Source organism: Anguilla anguilla, chromosome 13 (assembly GCF_013347855.1).
Source record: "Anguilla anguilla isolate fAngAng1 chromosome 13, fAngAng1.pri, whole genome shotgun sequence".
In the NCBI taxonomy this organism is placed as follows: Eukaryota; Metazoa; Chordata; class Actinopteri; order Anguilliformes; family Anguillidae; genus Anguilla; species Anguilla anguilla.
In genome coordinates, this window is record NC_049213.1 from 24,365,225 (window position 1) to 24,377,984 (window position 12,760).

Here is a 12,760-nt window from a genome sequence, read left to right on the forward strand (position 1 = left end):
AAACATGTGTGGGGGCAGGTTGGAAGCTTCACACAGATGCGTTCACAGCTGAGGGCTCCAGGAAACAGCCTTTGGCTCTTTATTTTCTAACGGTTTAACAAATTGAGGAACTGAGGAAATCATCGCCAGGGCCAACAGCTAATGAGAACAGCACATTAGGGCCCATTAGAACAGGCTGTGCCGCACCAGAGCAGTGTTTTCCTGCAGTCGATCCCTGAAGATTATGGTATGAGCATGACAAGCCCAGGGAAAAGGCAGGAGCAGCCTCTCTGCAGACGGCTAGAGTGACTTAGCAGGTTGGAACGACCGTGTCGCTGACAGGAGCCAATGGGAGTTTTCTTTTGCTCTTTTGGCTTTGCCCCAAGAGTACAAAATGGGCAGCGAACTACAATGAAGCCTTCACAAGGAACAAAAAGACTTCCACAGAAATAAAAAAGCCCCCCACAAACATCATAGGGGCGGGAAGAGAGTGTGGAAAAAAGGCCCCAGGAGTGTGAGCCGCTCTGTCTGCCGGTCATGAGCCACTGGGAGGATCTCTACACTGTGACACGTGTCTCTTCACCTGCATCTCACTACATGAGGTGATAGAGTCAGGGATGTTGACTGTTACCAGAGGCTGGCAGGTTCAAATCCCTTCTGGAGATGCATCAATGTTTTTGTATGCTTAAGGAGTGCTTACCCTGGACTGCATCAGATAAAATATCCAGACAGCATATACAGACAGTATATGTGTGGTCTAGTTAGGGTCAAATTCCTGTTGATAGTAATCATGTATTATTATGTATATCCTTACACTTGTGCATTACCAAAACATTCCAAAAGACTTTTAACTGAAATGTTAAAAATAACACGTTTAAACATCTCTTTTTTGGACTGCTTGATGGCTCGTTCGGTTAAAGAACCACACTGGCGGGCAAGAAAGAGCATCATGGCCTTGGATCAAATCCAGACCATGCCAGCGCCAACGGTGGCTCATAGCTCCATAGGGCAATGCACAATTGCCAACTGCCGATTGTGTCTCCCAGGGGACGGGAGGGTTAATCTGGGCAGGCTTCTGTGTTCATTGTTATCTAAAAATCATATTTTTAAAACAGAATTTTAGTCATTTTAAGAGAATATAGGATGGCACCTAACCAAATGCATTTTAACAAGCACATACACATACGTGCTCAAACACTACGGGGCAACAATTAATAAATTGAGGAAAAATGAAATATATTTAATCTCTGTACATTTTATTTGGAGAGTTTTCACCCTGGCTGGAGCTTCAGTAGAGAGCAATACAACAGTGATTGCAGAGCACAATAAAGAGGAGAAAGCTCCTAAATAAAACCATTCATGCATGCTGCTTTCTTTCTTCCCTTAATCCACCACATGAAGTCAGGAAACACTGATCATTTCTGCTCAATGAAATGCAAATCTCTTTCCTGCATCATGCTGAAACTCAGTCAGCATGCAGTCATGAGTTAGACCAGAATGGGCCCAGTGGGACTTGATGCAACTTTGGGGTCACGATGACAAAATAAATCTATGCCCTACAGGTTCCCTTTCTGGGTAGAAACTTTGGGATCCCACTTTTAAGAAAAAAGTTTAAGAAAAGCACCCCATACACATCATGGGTAACCCACCCCCCCACCACCCCTTGAGAATTATGGGAGTTCTGTTCTTCCCAACCATTGTGACCCCAGAAGCACATGCTGCATGCCATAACATAGATTGGCATGGTACTGGACTGCATGCAATGTGTATCGTTTATACAATGGGACAGAAAGACTCCGATCATGAAAACACATGAAAATAAAGAGAGGTGAAGCAGCAGACTCACGGGTGAGATCTTTAAAAAAGAGCCTGTGTTGGGGTCCCATTAATCAGCTTCCTGAGAGGTTTACAGGCCCAGGGCCTGCAGACCTCCTTACCCCCCTCCTCCCCTCTCCTCTCCTCTCCTCCCCTCTCCTCGCCTCTCCATTTGTTTTTCCTGCAAATTAAATTAATGGAATCAAACAGAACGTGAGCATTCACCAGGCAGAGCAGAGCTGGGGAGATGATAATAAAAGATGAAAGAAAAAGAGAATGAAGTTCAGCCCCAGGTCTCTGTGATGGTGCATGTGTATGTGTGTTTGTATGTGTGTGGCAGAGAGGGGGCGGGGTTACAGGCTCCAGAACTCTGAGAGGAGCCATTTTATGGGCTAGACCTGCACTGTTCCGCAGAATGAGCCCCCCCAATCCTTTGCAGAAGGGGTGCAGACATGAACATTGACTATACTTATAAGCCATATAAAAGGTTGTAAAATGAAGGACATATTTTTTTATTTACTGGTAATATATCTACCATGGATGATTCAGTGATCACATGTAATTTGGTCACCTGTCCACATGCTGTACTAGCTTCATTTAAATAGGCATTGAGCATCTGAGGTGGAAAGAAAATCAGAAATGCCCCTCAAATCCACAGTGGTACACGCTACTCAGAGGGATTTGAATGTTATTGACATGCTCTTTTACACAGCACGAGCAAGACTGAGAACATGACACCTGGCAACCCGCAGAGCGAAACTGTGCCACGACTCACAGGAGCAGGGGGATGTCAGGTCAGAATCATTTTCTCCAGTCACAGAGATTGCCTGTGATGATGGATACAATTTATGGACTCTGAGATGACAGGGAAGATTGCAAGCCCTGAATTTGGCTGTAGAAAGTGAGTGAGCAAGTTAGTGAGTGAGAGAATATATCTGTAAAAGAGGGAGAGAGCACAGTGAGTGAATGAGTGATGGACAGAGTGAAGGAGTGAGTAAGCAAGGGAAGGGCATAGTTATTTACGGGTGATTGCTTCAATTAGCTGGAGTTGTGCAGTGAACATGAAAAAGAACAAAAAACAAAAATAGCAACAAAAAAGCCGAAACCTTCAAAAAATAGCTTCATGATAAACAATCCCCCTCGAGTCATGAATGAGCCTGATTCTCCTCAGAGTTCAATGGCAACCGCAGGCCCCCATTCTTCCTGGCTATAGGATACTTGTGCTCTTAAATGCCTTGCGAAATGAGCCCCCAACAACAGTCAAAGTCAAAGCGGTAGAGCTAGTCTTGACATACTTCTCCTTTCAGCAGGCGCCAGATTCATAGAAATGCAGTCCCTTGGGAGTACAGCATCAAAATGGAGGGGTGCAGTTTTAGCAGTTCTGAAGGGTGGGGGAAGAACACAGCACACCACTGACACACACACATACACACATATGCTGCCAGCACCTGGTCTAGCCTGCCCACACATTTGTCACATCAAACCACAAGCACCGCAACACACATTCACAATCAAACAAACAGAAAGCTTGCAGCCATGCTGTTGCACCAACAAGCCTCTGGTTAATGGCTGTACTGTGGCCAGGGCAGCAGTGTGGGAACATGACAGAGACCCACTTACAATGTGGGAACATATGAACTGAGTCCTTCTGGCGACAGGTGGTCACATTGCCTTCAATGTGTCATCTCATTCCATGGCCACTCATTATAAAACCACTTTTTAAATTTCATTTGTAGAGCATTTTCAGGAGAGCATTTCGAGGAATGCAAACGCAGGGGAAAGGGGCATGACACATTTCCTAACCCATTAATGTAAAAGAAAGTTGCAGTTCTCGTAAAAACTAGCAGCTGAGTGCACAAGGATCCAGAAACAAATAAATTCCCGACTCATGTCAAAGAACCAAGGCTGACAGGAAACAGAGACAGTCTAGTGATAATTTGAACATACAATTCAGAATCTAAGCAATGAATCTGTAATATACTGTAGGCAATGACCTGTATTGTGTGTTTAAGAAAGAGAAAATTATATAGTATTTATTTATTTATTTATTTATTTATTTATTACGATTTATGTCACAATTATTCATATCGCTTTATTCTTTTAAATAAAATGCAACAAAACATATCTGCATGAACATGGTCCTTTTAATCTTAATATCAAACTTGTGGCCTCCCATGGCTTCTAGTTTCACAGGGATATAAAAAATAGTTAACAAATAAAAAAACGTTGTGTTATCCATCACCATTGTGAAAGGCAAAGAACTCCCAGAAGAAACAAGACAAAGAGTTGTTGATATTTATAGGTCAAGAGATGATTACAAACAAATAAATCTAAAACTAAAGAAATTACTTTGCATGATTAGGTAAAAAAATTATGGACTTTTAAACCACTGGTTAGATGTATACTAATAACTAATAACAATCTGGGCCAATAATGAGCAATTAAAATAAAAATGCTGTTAGGCTAACACACTAATAAGTGATTACATTCATTTCTCAATTTTGTTTGCTCACTACCTGTTTTTGTCTATCTATCAATAAACACATAAAAACAGTATGAATTGAATAATCAGCTATACAGAGGATTGGTTTCAGTGTTCTGTAGTTTACTTTACTGGTACCGGAGATGCCCTCGTGGGTCTCTGGGCAAGAGCCCTACACCTGTGTCACTGTTAGTACCAAAGGAAATATTTTCCAAATTGACCTGTAGATCACCCTTGACCCAGAGCATACACCTATTTTCATGTCTCATCCCACAAGCCACCCACTTACTATTAGGCTCCACCTTACTACAGCTGAATTTTAGCTTCACTGAACCCAGACTTTCCCAAGTATAAAAAACAGGAAGCGAAAGCCTTTTACAGGAAACACTTATGGAGACCCCCCACCCCCCCCCCCCCCAAAAAAAAAATAAATTAAAAAAAATAATAAATAATAATAATAATTCTGAGTAATGGGGTGGGGGGCCATGTTAAAGGGGAAGTGATGAAAAGATAGGCAGATAGAAGAAAGAGAGTTCTAAGGTGAAATATTCTCAGAAGGCACAGAGAAGTGAAAGATAGAAAGAAAGAGTGCAATAGATAAAGGGGTGGTTTCATATTATTGGTAGTGGTTAAGAGCTAAATTCATTGCTTCTTTTTGTGGTTTCATAATGGAGAGAACAAGGCACTGCTAAAACAGCAGCATAAAGCCCAGCACCTAAAGTACAATGAACTACAGCAGCACATATACAGGTGATTTCTACTCCAGTCTAATTGTATCTCTGTTTCCATTACTGTCAGCTGTTGACTTACAGAAAGTAATTAATAAAAACTATCAAGTTAGTCCATAAACACTACAAGCCTCTTCTGGCTAGTACAGCAGCTTTCCAATTCAGAAACTTGCCAGCTTAAATTAAGTCAGCCGTTAGTAGAGGAGTGTTAAGCTTGGGACTGACATAAAATATTTTTCTTTACTAAAACAAACAGAATATAACTGGCTTTAAATGAAAGCTGATCACATATGCGTTTGTAATTGTTACATTAATTTAATTAAATCCAATGTCATAATGCACATAAAGGTACTGTAACAACAACAGGAACAACCATTGTATTATACATAACTGAGTGTAAAGAAATGAACAACTGAGGAATGACACTTTCTTAAATTAAAAAGGTGAAAAAAGCTATCAAGAAACATATTAGTAAGAAATTTCTTTATGACTGCTATTTTTGCTAAAGGGTCAAAAACTAGTATCTATATCCCAGAGAGCCTCAGAACAGCTTATCTAGTGTCTGTGTGCCTGGGATATATATATAATAATAAAAAAACACCTGTGTTGATGCTGCTCTGAGTATATAAGAACACACATGAATTATCATTGCTGCCTGTGCCCTTCTATCACTGCTCTGGATCTGTTCTTTATTGTAACGTTGTTATGTGAAGGCTGTGTTTTAAGAACGTTTACAGTCACATAAAACAGGAAGTATTGCTGTTTAAAATGATACCCACTGGCTTTTGATGAAGAAACCAAAAAGAAAAAAGGAGTGTACAATGCTTTCAAGTGCACAGTGATAGGACAGGAATTGCAGACAGGCACTATAGGATGGTGTTACTTTCAAATGGAGTACAGCCCTCCATTTCCTTTTGCTGGAAGCACACAAATTCATCCCTCCATCTCCACCCAACTGGCCCTTTTTATGCTATCCACAGTAGCAGAGAGAAAACTCCTATTTATGAAGTAGGGTGAGAGTTAACAAGCCGTGTTCAGTGTGAGCTCAAGGGGACTCGCTCTCTCAGTGTGAGTGCAAGGGGACTCACTCTCTCAGTGTGAGCTCAAGGGGACTCTCTGTCAGTGTGAGCTCAAGGGGACTCTCTCTCTCTCAGTGTGAGCTCAAGGGGACTCACTCTCTCAATGTGAGCTGAAGGGGACTCGCTCTCTCAGTGTGAACGCAAGGGGACTCGCTCTCTCAGTGTGAGTGCAAGGGGACTCGCTCTCTCAGTGTGAACGCAAGGGGACTCGCTCTCTCAGTGTGAGTGCAAGGGGACTTACTCTCTCAGTGTGAGTGCAAGGGGACTCTCTGTCAGTGTAAGCTCAAGGGGACTCTCTCTCTCTCAGTGTGAGCTCAAGGGGACTCACTCTCTCAATGTGAGCTGAAGGGGACTCGCTCTCTCAGTGTGAGCTGAAGGGGACTCACTCTCTCAGTGTGAGTGCAAGGGGACTTACTCTCTCAGTGTGAGCGCAAGGGGACTTACTCTCTCAGTGTGAGCTCAAGGGGACTCGCTCTCTCAGTGTGAGCTCAAGGGGACTCGCTCTCTCAGTGTGAGCTCAAGGGCTCGAGGGACTGGGCGTTGAGATGCCCTGCTATCCTGTTTCGCTGCTGACAATGGTCTGCAGCTCTCCCCTGGCAGGTAACCTGAGTGGGTGAATCTAGGCCAAGGAAGGTGCCAAGAGGCGGGCACCTACAGTGTGTGTCACTGGATCGGTCCATTAAACCCCAGTGGGAAAGATGTCCAGCCAGCAGCATGTCTACTGGCCTTGGATATGTATGCCTAATGGCCTTTACATTATAGTGCTGGACCCCAGACTCAGGCCGGCTCGTATAAAACTCTGTAGCACTTTTACACTACAGTCAGCACCAACTGTACAGCTTGGCTGAACTAGGCACAGTATGATGGTCTGCCTTCTCCCCAGATCCAGAAATGCAGCACACCCAGAACTGTAGTCAAACTGAAAGCAGGCATCAGGTCATAAGAAAACCAGATTTGTTCTCATAGCAGGCTGTTCTGCCAACCTACATCTGCTTCCAGTCCTGTTTCTAGTCTCTGTGAAAAAATGATTGACAGTCTTTGTGAAAAACATCAAGATAAATTTGAGATGTGTGATTGAACTGCTGTACCCATTTAAATACTACATGGACTGGGAAGGCCTCCATAAGTTTAAAGAGAGGGCATGGTACAAAGTGTGTAAGGGAGAAAAGCCTTACAATAAATGCCCTGATTGTGCAAACCAAAGTAGTTGTTTTCCCACATTGAACATGGAATGAATGAATTCTGAAGACATAGAGCAATGAAGGCTTATCATGTCTGCAGCTACTCTGTGATCGATTTGTCAGCCTGGCCCAGGAGACGGACTGCTAGGCCTCATTACCATTCCCTTTGGCTTGACGCTCAAGCTGAACAGCATGTCGCCAAGCAGTAGCGTTCCCAGACACCCCGGGCCAGTTGTATGCAGGCTGTGCTGGTATTTGTTGTGTCTGAGCCCGGTTGCCCTCATGGCCTCCACTGTCTCCCCAGTGTCTGTTCCACTTCAGGAGCATTCGCGCTCCAGTTGTAGCTAAGAGAGGAGTGTCATGCATTTCTTAACTGCAAACAAACAAACATAGGAGCCAAAATGGCTGCCATATGAACTCATGCTTGAGATTAAGTGCTACAATGGGCAACCCTTCGGAGAACAGCTGTACAGTTTGTCAGAGAAAGGTTAAGGAGGTTACAGATGTCGGGTGTCACCCTGACGAAACCAGTAGTCTTAATTAGGAATCTGAACACCCACACCCTCTTTTCAATAAAGTGTCTGCACAATTGACCCACTTAGTGTGATTTCATGCCATTTTAAAATTTATGATTGATCAGTGTAGGATACCATCTAAAACACTGTACAGCATCCAACAGACCAGCACGGAAGCTACATATACTGTTCAGCTCTTTAAAAGGAACACTACACAACAACTAGTGTGATCATACATGCATTTTCACAAATTAGGCTTGTCCTCACAGGCCTGTAACATATTAATATTATTTTTATTATTTTTACAGGACAGTGGACAGTCTGCACTCCTTTTTTTTTTTTTTACTTCATCCAGGCAGGGGAAAAGCAGAGCATTGAAAGCATTGATTCAATCAAATACACTTTTAAGGGCACATGCCGGTTTGAAACATATGCAATTCAATAAAACCAGACATACATTTTTTGCAGATTCAATCAACCATAATATTTTCTTTTATTAGCGATAAAGACAGAAAAATCCAAAAAACAGGAGACGATGTGGCCTGAAAACTGCGGTGCCCAGGCTGAAGGCAGAAGCTTGTTTCAAAGAGCCAGCGAGCTTGGGATAGTGTGAGCAAAGTAGCCCTTGCATAGATACAGTACAATGCTGGATTAGTTCAGAGGCTTTGATTGAATTGCATACGCCCTCATACAGTTTAAGTGTTTTTGACTGAATCCAGCCCAGCAATAGATAGTGAGAGAATGACAGTACTAAAAGTACTATGGCAAGGAATCAAACTGCAAGCCGCTGGAGGGATTGGTATATGGGTACAGACTGCACTACCTGGTCTCCCAGATCATTATGCTTTCCTTCAAAATGAAATGTCTATATGCTCTGTCATCTCCATGTGTAATGCCTTCTCACATTCAAAGCCCTTTTTCTCAATATAAGAGAATGACTAAGTACCCAATGAGAATGAATAAGGTAGTATGGCCAGGCTAGAAATATACCTTCAGAAAAGAGTGGGAGACTGCTGTATTTAAGCTATACCTGTAGATGTGCATAGAACAATGGGTACGGGTGCACAAAGCTGGCTTTGGATACTATTCAAGAAAAAAGAATGCTGTCTGCACAAAATAGACCAAATATCAGACATACAAAATTGAAAAGTAAAAAGCACGAAGTATTTTTCACTTTTTAATTTGTATTTCCACAATAATAAATTAGGATATTTGCTGTCCATTTTCTGAGCAGTGTACAGGCAGCATTCTGTCCACTTGAGGAAAGTAAGAAGATATGTGTTAAAAAGAGTTCTGAAAAGGGGTTTTATTGGTGATCCTATTGAGTGCCACATTGTCTGCAATCATTTGCCCTTCCCAAAGACCTACACCACACACTTCCTCCCTGTTACCCTATCCCAGCTGAACAGAATAGGCTTGCATGAGTCCTACAGATGCTGAGCAGTGTCAGTCCTGTTTTAGACAGAGATTTTTCAGAGATCACACTAATATTGCTGGTATGAGAAACAGTCCTGCCTGTTCTGCGAGATGTTGCGACACTGGCATCCTGTAGCCCTTATCTAGCCAGACTAATCATTATGCAGATAGGCATCTGAAAACCATGGCAATAACAGCTACCAAAACACGCAATGAGTGAAAAAGAAAATACCGCAGCTTCTACATAAGAACCAGTAACAACTGCTCATATCTTGCTCTGTCTCTCTCTCTAGCTCTCTCTCTGTCTCTCTCTCTCGCTCTTCATAGGCTCCCGGAGTGCCTCCACCAGTCTTGCCGACATCTACACGCCTATATCAACACCTTGGCCTCTCTGTTTGCCCTCTTGTTGCAGCCTCCTCCATTTCTCTCCTTCAGATTCCCTCCAAATGTAGTTGTCTTCAGCAAGCGCCACAGCCCACAACAGTGCCACTCTTCTTCTCAAACATCCATCTGACAAAAAGATGACATCATTCATACCATTTGCTCTAAATATGCAATTATGTAACCATTAATAATATTTCACAGTATAGAATCACCGGTTTTGTTGAATGACATTCCAATTTCCTCTATCCTTTATTGCTTCTTTATTTCTCCACTTGCCTCTTTGATGCACAAATACACATTCACACCTAGACACACACACACACACCCTTAAAGTTAGACATTCTGCATTCATCAAGGAGATTTGAAACGCGTGCTAATTTGTAAATAGATATTTTTTCTTCGAAAATTTGGCCAATGATATTCAGAAGATGTTCTCTTTGTGGAAAACGTGTGATTTGCACAAAAAGTGAGCAATAAAAAGAAAAAAATCACACTTTTCTATGATAAAATTGCAGAGGAAATACATGTCTCTGTAACTGAGTCCTAGGTCTATCTTAGTGAGTGGAATAATGAAAATAAGTCAATGACAGATGCATTTATTAATTAACAGTGTTGGCAGGTTAAATTTAGTTGGACTGTCAGAAGCAGTTTTCACATCTGAAAACTGCTCTTCACCAGTCAATTTCCTCTCACTGATGCCTTATCTTTCACAGTGTGGTAAAAACCTTGCTTTGAACTTCCATTTCTGTGTACCCTTCCAGCACTATCCACGTACTCTTATGAAATCGACAGCTTGTTTGATTCAGATACAGATACAGAAAATTGTGTTATTTGAACAGATACAGATATAGATACAGATAGTGCTGTCTCTGCATACCCCTACTAGCCTCAGTGCCTCAGTTCACCAGTTGAGCTGCAAAGTTGCTGAGTCAGACGAACATGCATCATAAGTGGCTGACGTACACAGTTGTGTGCTGCCCTTCAGCATGGTATGGATGGTATTTGCCCTCAACACAGGGAGTTGTTAATACATGAAATAACTTGCCAGATCATGCAGTAGAAGCAGAAACCTTTGGGTTGTTCAAGATCAGGAGAGAGACAATGTCAGGTTACTCTCTAGACAGTAGACAACAATGTTGAGCCTACTTTGGATGGGCTGGATGGCCTATGTTCTTATGTGCCTGTTCATGACTTGTTGGGGCCTTTGTGCATCTCATACAGCCTGTGTCTCTCACATGTCTGTCTATTTCTTTGTTGGAGGCCATGAAACATATGGCTCTAATTCACTCCCACACGCCACCTCCCAACTAGCCAGTCCATCGCGGGTGGCTGTCAGTCACAGCTTGGAAATCATAACACACACAGGCATACACATATACATACCACACACACATACACGCACATGCGCCCACATGCTCACACTCACATGTACATCTGCACACATACACACACACACACACACATTGAATGACTGAGGGAGGCCATAGGCTGCATGAAGTAGCTCCCCCATGAACAGACACTGGCATTAGAGTAACAGACCACACTGGCTGCACAAGAGCTCCAGGGCTCTGTCTGTCTGTCTCACTCTTTCTCTTTGATTGGTCCGGGTCAATGGTAAAAATATAGCAAAATATGAACTCAAAAAATAATCACAATATCTAAATTAAGAGGATGCCAAAAGTCAGGCTCTCATTTTCCTCCTCTCTTAGAACCAAATGCCAAATGTCTTGATTGTATGTCATATTATGTACTATGTAATGTATTGACTGTTGAATGTGGAATTGTGTCATTGCAATTTTTCAACATGACAAATAACATTCTTCTAATAACAACTCAATTTTAACACACAGACAACACAAAATTTGTAACAAGAATTGTTTTAAAGTTTCTGTCACACCAAGGTCTTAAGAATGAGAAAACAATAAAAAACTATATCACACATCTCACAAAATATAAAATACTTACATAATTCCAAGCAGACCAAATCAGAAAACCAAACTGCCAGGCGTTAGAGTTAACAATTAATAAATATTATATTCCGGAACTGTCACAAAAATGACAGTGACATAATCATAACAATATTGTCTCTCTAGAGAGAGGAAGGAGGTGTTTTCTGTCTTATGTAATAGAATACCTCAATACCCGACTGTTCTAGAAACATGGTCAAATAAAAACGTGTAGCTGCGGGACTGATTGGGCCCATGATGTTGTCCATCAAAGTTACCGACCAAAGAATGGAAGTTCTTTTTCACTTTAGAGTTTCCATAGGGAGATTTCTGGTAAATCCAATCCTTGTTTGAATCTGGATACACCAGCCTCTGTTTACCAGAGTAATGGGGCAATGTGATTGATGACTTGATGAAAATTTTTAGCTTTTAAACACATTTTACAGGCTGAAGATATGTTAAGAAATGTTTGTTTTATTACTGTTTAATTAAGAGGAATGGTTTCTATACCATGGGTGCCATGCTCAGTCTCAGAGGGCTACATTCAGATAAACCACGGAATAAGCACCATGATTCTCCTTGTGGAATCACTGCAGGCGTGTGTGAGAGAGAGCGGAGCTTCTGCTTAGAAAAGTGTGGGGTGAGTTAACTCTTGGGTTTGAGGATGACAGAAAGTGTGTGAGTGGGTGCGTACGTGTGTGCATGTATGTTTCTGTGTGCTTGGTGACAGTGCGCTCCAGTCCGAGCGAGTTGTCCAACTGGCTGTGCACACTGGCTGTATTGTCCTGCACCCTGTCTGCACAAATGCTGTCAGCCCCATTTCCACAGTGAGGACTCACCCAGCCACATGCCCCTGGTGGGCCCCTGGGGCCGCCCATTACTCGGGTGTTGTGTAAATAAAATGACACTGGCTCACACACTCGGCCAGGATTTGATTTATCAGAAGCATATATTGGAGATGGCAGGACACCCAAAATTGTGGGTAGTGCTGGTACCTCTTCTTTATAATTAAACACAGAGGGGAGAGCAAGCATTTAGAGAACTATTTAAGCGTTCATCTTGCATGTATGTGTTTGTGTGTGTGTGTGTGTGTCTGTGTACATGTACATATGCGTGTCTGTGTATGCACATGTAAATGCATATGGGTGAAAATGTGCATGATTGTGAATGTATATGTGTGCATTTCTGTGTGTCCTGCACAGGGTTCATAATTTCTCTCTGTGTTTGTTCAGCTC